General features: G+C 38.2%; 1 non-coding gene across 1 annotated transcript; it reads right to left on the reverse strand.

The window, feature by feature from the left end:
• Positions 1–421: 421 nt before the first annotated feature.
• TRNAN-GUU (transfer RNA asparagine (anticodon GUU)) lies at positions 422–495 on the reverse strand. Its single transcript has one exon. It is a non-coding gene; the product is annotated as a tRNA-Asn (tRNA).
• Between the last annotated feature and the right edge of the window lie 9,527 nt (positions 496–10,022).

Raw genomic sequence — 10,022 nt, forward strand, 5'->3', positions numbered from 1 at the left:
TTGGCCATAATTGACACTCATTTTTATTGATGTAATTATTGCATATGGTTGTTTGTATATAGACATATATAAACAATTTTCATTTTTAATGAGAAATATTGGTTTTTTCTTTCTACGAATTTTTTTTATATATAGATATAACAGAAATTTTTAAAAATATTGAATTTATTTTTAAGATAAATAAAAAAAAGCCCAACTCCGAAAATAAAATTTTACAATCTAATAATTCTTGTATAACCAGTACCAAAAACATATATAAATTTTAAAATGGAAATCAATTCGCTAAATCCACCAATGCAAGTAAATGTCACTGCGACTGCAATGCAAATAATGTTCTGGATTCAACGAAAATTTTGCTAAATTCACTGAAATGCAAAAAAACGCGGTAGATTTAGTAAAATTTAAGATAAAGACCGAGATGCGCTAGAAGGAGGGCTTGAACCTCCGACCTTGTGGTTAACAGCCACACGCTCTAACCAACTGAGCTATTCCAGCGGGCATATCACGTAATTGTAGTTTTAAAATGACCATAATATATTTCATGAGCATGCCCTGTTGTTGGAATCAAATCCTCGAGATCTAAGGGTTTGATATCGATCATAACAGCGTACGATTCCATACCCTCAACAAAATCTCAAATGATTCAAAATGTCGGCACCTTTAATCTGAAAGCAGATGATCTTTAAAACGGAGCAGCAATTAATTCCAAAAAAAAAAATTCCTGTAATGAGAATTATTTATCTATTATTTAATATTTAAATTTTCTGTGTTTATCATTTGGATAAAAAGTAATTGGATGTTTTGGTAAAGCATTCTTTGATGTGAAATTATTAATTCAATATCTCACTCTACGAAAGTAATATATTGAACATATTAAAATATAATCTTCTTAAACTTAAAAAAATTGTTTAATTCTTTCTAAATCAAACTAAAAAAATCTTACCCGCGTTACCAAATTTCTCATAAATTGTTTCCTTTTTAATATTTTCTTAACCTTGACCTTGACCTTGACCTTGACCTTTTTAATTCTCTCCTAAATCAAACTAAAAAACTCTTACTCACGTTACCATTCATGCTATGTGGGTTTGCCATTTATATTTGAAAATGAGCCGAATCCAAACACAATTATAAGGAAGCTTTTGCATGGAACGGGCTCAAGATTAAAGTTATAAAATCATAACTTTTGCATGGAAGAGAAGCAAGCCTAAAGTTATAAAATTCATTGTATTAAGTTTTATTTTAAATTTTTTTATCTGCAAATTTTTCTTTAAGCCCAAAATTCGAAGAAAAGTATGTATTTGAAAATATTTAATATTTATTGGTATTTAATAAATTTGGAATATACTATTTAAATATTGTTGAGTTGATATATGTTTATGAGAAAATTCTTCGACGTAAATCACATGATCTTACATTTATCAACGCGTTTCGAACCAACCAGTGTGGTTCAGTTGATATATGTTATATAATATTTTTGTGATATTAGTGATTTTGAATAGAAAAATTATTAGTGTTTTTAGCATAAAATTTATTTGATAAATTTAATAAAATTATGAATTAAAAATAGATAAAAATGTAGTTTTTTACCCAAAAAAATGTTTGTATTTATGGTTTAATGGTAAGGCGTTTTATTTCTAATTAAGGGTTTCCTGGTGCAATTTCCACAATAATATCATGTCAAGGTCATCTACAAAAGACTCCAAGTTTGAAAATAAATGTCTTGAGTTACTATTTGGTGTACATTTAAGAGACATAATGAAGAGATGACCTGATTACCAACTAAATATAAGAAAGAGAAAGTATACCTAGTCTTACTACTTAAGTTTCTTCTAGAGTTGGGGAGGCAACATTCTAACTTAGTGTTATTGTTTATTCCATCCAATTAAAAAGTCTTCATTTTGGCAATTTTGTCTACTAAACATATTTTAGTCCGTGTAATTGATGCTTAAAACATTCTTTTGGCTATGGGTCCTAGACTTATAAAGGTAATATCTTATAGGTGTATGTAACCTAAGATTAAAGATGCTATGTCTCATGACTTTAGGACTTTACACATAGTTTTTTGCTTAAACTCAGGGCTTCCCAAAGACAAGGCATCCTAAGGTGTTAGGCATTTCCTTTCTTCAGTCACAAGGGATTAACCAACCTACACTTACCCACAATCCAACACATCTCTTCACTTAGAGTCTACCCATAACTACATTCTAATATATCAACTTTAGCAGTTATACAAGTTTCTAACACAAAGGTTTTGCACCTAATAATAGCCTTAAAGCATCTCAAGCAATATGCACCTCAAAAATTAGCCATTTGACACCTGGCTAAATTACACATTGCAAGGAACTTCAATATACCAACAAAGAAGCCACTACATAGGTGTTGGGGTGGCACACAAGGCAATTACCTTAACTTTATTATAGAATGTATAATTCAACAAGTAGAGTACAAAAGAGGAGCTTGGGCATTGGTTGTAACACTTTTATAGAAGTACAGGTAGTCTAAGGAACATTGGCCTCAATGTCACTCTACTTGCACAAACACTTGAAGCGTGCACAAATATGCCTTTTGCAATACATATCTTTCAATAAAACACTTAGAATTGCTTTGTCATGACTTATATTCTTGCCAATCCTTCTACTTGAACTCTTCCAAGCTCATCATACAGACTACTCTAAGAACACACAAAACTCAAGCCTCCTACCTATGATCGTTAAAACCCAATATTTCCTTCTCTCTTGAGCTTTTGCCTCATATCTTCCAACCTAAAATCTAAATGCTTCGATCCCTCCATGGCTGAATCAAAGTATACCTAAGTGCCTGATTTGAAAATCACTCGTGAGTGATCTCAGTTAAATAATTAATGAATGAAGGTATTATAGACTCATGTGTTGGTGTGTGTCTATGTTATCTTAGGCAACGGATCGATCAGATTGCAAAATACACAGACACTGGAAAATGGAAAACAGTAAGAGAACACAGTAAGCAAATATGAGAACACAACATATTAATAAGTAGTTCACCCTATTCGGTCCAGTTTTCAATGGTGGCATTCTTTTATTGTGTCTTTAAAGTAGAGAATTACAATGAGGAGCTCAACTTGAGTCTCCTGAACTAGAGGATGCTTAGTAGGGTGGTTCTTGGATTCCCCAAGCCACTAGAGTGCACATACTCTTTCCCTCTAAGTCTTAACCTCAACTGGTCTGAATGGGATGAGTCCAACTTGGTACTCAGTTCCCAACAGATATCCTCCCCGAGATTGCTTGAACCGCTCAAGCCTTCTGTCTACTCGATTTTGCCTTAGGTCAGCTCGACTCTCTGTTTTCTGCTTCTTGCTTCACTGTCTCTTTCGTCTTTTCTTTCATTGTTTTTTTTCTCTGGTTCTCCCTCTGTTCTGTTCTCTATCTGTTCATGGCTTAAAGCCAATCTGTCCTTGACTGTTTGCTTCCTCTTCCTCCCCTTCGGATCGCCTGCTGCTGTTCGCTTGGAGTTCCCTGCCTCTGCGTCATCGCCAACGTCTCACAGGGAAGTGGCCACTTTTCCTCTCACGAACTGCGCCAGCTCTTCCTTAATGGTTCAGTATTTCAGTTACATTGTGAAATTATTCATTTGCCAACTCAACGGTCAAATCAGATTTCAGAATTTTATATGCCGCAACTTAATTCCCCCGTCAAATCTGGTTTCCCATCGGGCGCAATCTCCACCGTCAGATCTAGAGCCCCCAGATCCTACAGTGTTCGCTCTTTTCACACGGTTGACTTGCTCGACCGTTAGCTCGTGATGAGAGGCGGTTTTCTCTCTCATCCACTGGACACGCGTCGTGCAATGTATGGAATCGCTCGTCCTCCTGCCAAATTCGCTTACCACCCAATATGCCTCCGATATTTCGCCGGTTTTGGAGCGCGGGACCCGCCTTTTGCCTTAGCGCTTTCCCTACAGTTTCCTGGCTTCCCATGCGACCGAGCGCTTGGGGCCTTTCCTTCTCGAGGGGTTTTTCCTAGCGAAGTGCTAATCGCGCATCAGAAACGGCCTCTATTTTCTGATCCGGGCTTCCTAACTGCCAGTTTGCCTCCTGCGTGGCCTACATGGGCCTTGGTCAGCGCGCTTTGACCGAGGTCCTCGTCATTCCTTTCTAGCTACAAACTGCCACTATCTAGAGGTCTTCCTGATAGCTCTTTGTTCATAAATTTTGAAGTCTGTCCTGATTTGATACAGTCATAACACTTTGCTAATTTTCATGGATCCAATTTGGATCACGGCCTTCCCACTTAAAAAGCTTTTGGACCACCAAAAGTTGGTTTTCAAGCATCGACTAAGTGAGGGTACAATTGTCTCACTTGTTCAATCTCTATTCACTTTTCACTGCTCGGCTTTGAACCCTTGAGCCCAATTCTGAGGTACTCAACATCTCCTCTGCGCGTCATCCTCACCTTCCTATCCAGAACTATGTCTTCTTGCAATTCGTTAAGATATTCAGGTAGCACGTCATCAATAGAAGGCAATTGACTCTGCTCTTCGGGATCCTCAATTAGTGAAGGTTCAAACAATCTCAAGCAATCTGCATTTACGACTGAGTAGATGTGCATGTAAGCTGGTAGATCAAGGTGAAAAGTATTCTCACCAATCTTCTCAAGTATCTTGAAGGGTCCATACCTGATAGGCTTTAGCTTTTTACCTTCACCTTGCATCCTGTCCTTGCTAATATACAGCCAGACTTGGTCACCAACTTGGAAACTATGCTCCATCCGATGCTTGTCATGCCTTGCCTTGTATTTGGCTTGGCTCTTTTCTAGCTATTCTTGTATTTCCTGGTGGATCTTTTGGATTTGTTCAATGAACCTAGTTGCCCTGTCCACATCACTGTGTCCCTCAATTGTGGTGTCTTTACCAAAGACAAAATCTAAAGGAGACCTTGGGGTGAAACCAAAACAGGTTTCAAAAGGAGATCTCTGTGTAGAAGAATGTTTTGCTCTGTTGTAAGCATGCTGCACATAACGTAAATGTTCATCCCAAAGCTTAGGATGCTTGCTGCTATATCCCCTGAGCAACTGGATCACTGTCCTGTTGACTAGTTCTGTCTAGCCATCAGTTCCCACAGACTTGACCAAAACTTCCCCACAAATCGTGTGTCTCGATCAGATACAATGGAAGTGGGTAATCCAAAATGAACCCATACATGTTCAAAAAATAGTTTTGCAGTTTGTTCAGCTGTAATCTGTTTATTACAAGGTATCAAAATACACATTTTGCTGAACCTATCCACAACAACATACAGATAATCATGACCTTTCCTTGATTTAGGCAGTCCTCCAACAAAATCCATGGAAACACTTTCCCAAGGGTGAGAAGGAACTGGTAATGGAGTGTACAAGCCTAGTTTTCTATTGTTGGGCTTGCTTTTAGCATACATAGTACACCCTCTTACATATCTAGAAACTGTCTCATTCATTTTTGGCCAATAACAAAATCTTTGCAGCTATGCAACTATTTTACTTACCCCAAAGTGACCTGATATTAGAGAAGTGTGTGCTTCTCGAATTATCTTTACTCTTTCAATTTGTGGAATGCATAACTTCCCACAATGGTATAAGAGTCGGTCCTTTACATGATAATCCAATTCTTCTATTCGTTTGCCTTGACTTAAAGTTGCATATACATCTTTAAAGTCTATATCTTGAGCATATTGTTCAATGTAGCTTTCATGTAACACAAAATTATGCTTAAGTATAGTAGATGCATTTATAATGGGTCTAGATAACATGTCTGCAACTTTATTATGTATGCCCTTTTTATATCTGATGACTAAATGAAACTGTTGTAGAAAACCCATCCATCTATAGTGTCTTGATTGTTGCAACTTAGTTTGGGAGTGTAGATATTGAAGTGGTTGATGATCAATATGTATTACTGTCTCTTTGCCCATTAAGTAATGTTTCCACTTTTTCACACTCTGTACTAATGCATACAATTCTTTATCATATGTAGGATAGTTAACCACTGCAGAATTAAATGTCTCAGAATGATAACATATGGGTTTATCGTGCTGTGTCAACACTGCTCCCATGGCATAGTCATTGGCATCCATTTGGATCTCAAATGGTCTTTGAAGATCAGGCAGTGCTAGTACAGGTGCTGTACTAATATTTTCTTTGAAGGTGTCAAAGGCTTTCTGCTATTTGCCTCCCCACTGAAACACCTTGTTCAATCATGTTAAAGCATGTAAGGGAGCTGCAATTAAGGAAAAGTTCGAAATGAAATTTCTCCAATATTGTGTTGCTCCTAAGAAGCTCGTAACTTCTGTAGCAGGTTTGGGTTTAGGCCAGTTGACAATGACTGCCAGCTTAGAGGGATCTATCTTCAATTCACCACCCCCTACTATATGACCCAAATAATTTAGAGATGTTTTTCCAAATTCAAATTTTGCGAGTTTAACATAATTTTTTCTCTTTTCAAAACATCTGGCGTCTGTTTAACATGCTTTAGGTGTTCTTCCCACGTTTTGCTAAATATCAGAATGTCATCCAGATACACAATAACAAAATCATCAAGAAAAGGTTTGAATACATCATTCATTAATCTCATGAAATTAGCAGGAGCATTAGTGAAGCCAAAAGGCATAACCAACCACTCATACAATCCCTGCTTTGTTTTGAAAGAAATTTTCCATGCATCTTGTTCTGCAACTCTGACCTGATGGTATCCACTATGCAAGTCTAACATGGAGAAATAAACAACTTCTTTCAATTGATATAAAAGATCATCTATGCGAGGAAGGGGATAACGATTTTTTATTGTTATCTTATTCAAGGCTCGATAATCAATGCACATTCTCCACGAGCCATCTTTCTTTCTCACCAAAACGATTGGTGACCCACATGGTGATGTGCTAGGTCTGATGAACCCTTTCTCGAGCAACTCCTGCACCTGCTTCTTGATTTCAGAATTCTCTAAAGCAGACAACCTATACATTCCAATGTTAGGCAATGGAGCATCTTGCTGCAAAATAATATCATGCACTATTTCCTTTTTGGGTGGCAGACCTTTAGGTTCTTGAAACAAGATATCATACTCTGAAACAACCTTTTCTAAATCAGCTTGCTGTTTAGCATTACAGCCTTCAAATACATTGGTTTTATCAGGTTTCTTTTCCTTTACAACCATAAGTAAGAATTGTTTGCATGAATTTATCATTCGTTTCATCTACCCTGTGTTTATTAGAGTATAATTATTCTTGAGCTTATGAGCTCTTACAAATTATTCGATTCCATCTTTAACAAGTAGATATTTGTTCTCAGCTCTATAGAAAATAGCTTTTCTGTCATACAAGTAAGGACTTCCTAAAACAATTCCACATATATCCAAAGGAATTATGTCTAACTCAACCTCATCTACAAATGCCGACCTAAAAGAAAACTTGAGTTTGCATTGTCTAGTCACTTATAGTTGTGCTTTATCATTTAACCATCCTAATGGGTATGGTTTCTTGTGAGGTGTCGTCACTAATCCCAACTTCTTCAGAAATTAAATTTACTTGTGAGCCACTATCGAACAAGGTATCAATCTTTTGATGTTTGGAAATAACTCGAATATGGAAAAGCTCAAGTCTTTTTCTCTCATTTTCTTCATCAATAGTAGATTGTGCAGAATTACTAGTAGATGCTTCAGAATTCTTACCTTTTATACCTGTGGTTGCAATGGTTGTTTCATCTCCTGAGTCTAACCCCAAATCTTTTTGAATAGCTGCAACAGTCTTCTTCTTCTTGCCCTCGAACTTCTTAGGTCTCAGCTTTGGATGCAGAATCCAACAGTGCTCATCATCATGCCCATCCTTTTTACAGTGAGTGCATGAAGCCTTGCTTTTCTGTGCAGTGTTAGCCTTCCTTGCTTTCCATTTCTGCTTTCTTTTCTCCTTATTCTTGCTTGCAGTGGGTTGGGATGATCCCCCAACTTCTGGACTTCCATTCTTTCCTCTAGCTTCTAGATGAGTAGCTTGTACAGATACCTCATCTATACTAGTGGGATTAAACATGAGGATAATGTGCCTCATGTAGCTGTGTAGAACACCAATGTACTTTAACAGAGTCTCAGGTGAGTCTAATGAGATTCCTAGAATCAATGCTCTTTTTCTAAATTCTTGAGTGTACCCTTGCACACTTTGCCCTTTCAATTGTCGAAGAGTTTGCCAATTCATCATGGCTTGCTACATGTAGGCCAATGGATAGAACCGTTTTTTGATTGCAGAAACAAATTCACTACAGACAGAGATAGTCTTACCATGTCTCTTCATGTCAGCTTGGGTCCTGCCTTCCCACCAAACCAAGGCAGTGGCTCTAAGGCGTAGGCTTTCCAACTGAATCTTGCTCTTGTCTGAATCGATATTTTGCACTCTGCAATAAAAATCAATTTGTCTAATCCAATTGTCTAGCTTTTCTGCATTCAACTCTCCATCATATATAGGTAATTCAAATTTAACATCTAGTTTGGTCAAAGATGCTTTCTTTTTGTGTTTAGGGCTATTAGGAGGTGTGAGAAAGCTTTCTTCTTTTCTTTTGCCCTTTGAGTGGTCATGGAAGTGAGACTCATCATCTCCTTTGTCTTTTTTGGAACTTGATGAATCTTCATCCTTGTGTTTTCTAAAGTCCCTATACATTTCCGCTACCATGGACTTTATGGCTAGGAAAATATCTATGAATTGAGGGTATGGCCCCATAGAACCTTCCTCTGACATTGTATTCCGAGGATAGACTCTCCCAATTTCAGGATTAGTTTCGGCCAACTCTCCTTCTCCTAATTTGAGCTTTGATCTAGTTAGCATTCAACAGCTAAATCCAACACAGGCTTGTCTGACCTTAATAGCCTAAAGCTTTGATACCACTTGATCTGAAAATCACTTGTGAGTGATCTCAGTTAAATAATTATTGAATGAAGGTATTAAAGACTCATGTGCTGGTGTGTGTCTATGTTATCTTAGGCAACAGATCGATCGGATTGCAAAATACACAAACACCGGAAAAATGGAAAATAGTAAGAGAACACAGTAAGCAAATACAAGAACACAACACATTAATAAGAAGCTCACCCTATTCTCCAGGGCTATGTCTCCAGTCCAGCTTTCAGTGGTGGCCTTATTTTATTGTGTCTTTAAAGCAAAGAATTACAATTAGGAGCTCAACTTGAGTCTCCTGAAACAGAGGATGCTTAGTAGGGTGGTTCTTGAATTCCCCAAGCCACTAGAGTGCACAGACTCTTTCCCTCAAGTCTCGACCTCAACTGGTCCGAATGGGATGAGTCCAACTTGGTACTCAGTTCCTGACAGATATCCTCCCCGAGATTTCTTGAACCTCTCAAGTCTTCTGTCTACTCGATGCTGCCTTAGATCAGCTCGACTCTCTGTTTTCTGCTTCTTGCTTCACTGTATCTTTTGTCTTTTCTTCCACTATTTTTCTTCTCTGGTTCTCACTTTGTTCTGTTCTCTGTCTATTCATGGCTTAAAGCCAATTTTTCCTTGACTGTTTGCTTCCTCTTCCGCCCCTTCGGATCGCCTGCTATTGTTCGCTTGGAGTTCCTTGCCTCTGCGTCATCGCCAACGTCTCACAGGGAAGTGGCCACTTGTCCTCTCACGAACTGTGCCAGCTCTTCCTCAACGGTTCGGTATTTCAGTTACGTTGTGAAATGATTCATCCACCAACTCAGCGGTCAAATCAGACTTCAGACTTTTATATGCCACGACTTAATTCCCCCGTCAAATCCGGTTTCCCATCGGGCGCAATCTTTGCCGTCAGATCTAGAGCCCCCAGATCCTACGGTGTTTGCTCTTTTCACGCGGTTGACTTGCTCGATCGTTAGCCCGCGATGAGAGGCAGTTTTCTCTCTCATCCGCTGGACACGCGTTGTGCAATGTATGGAATCGCTCGTCCTCCTGCCAAATCCGCTTACCGCCCAATATGCCTTTGATATTCCACCGGTTTTGGAGCATGGGACCCACCTTTCACCTTAGCGCTTTCCGTACGGTTTCTCAGCTTCCC

Source organism: Pinus tabuliformis, chromosome 4_1 (genome assembly GCF_031772625.1).
Source record: "Pinus tabuliformis cultivar Carrire ecotype Pingquan chromosome 4_1, CPIR1, whole genome shotgun sequence".
In the NCBI taxonomy this organism is placed as follows: Eukaryota; Viridiplantae; Streptophyta; class Pinopsida; order Pinales; family Pinaceae; genus Pinus; species Pinus tabuliformis.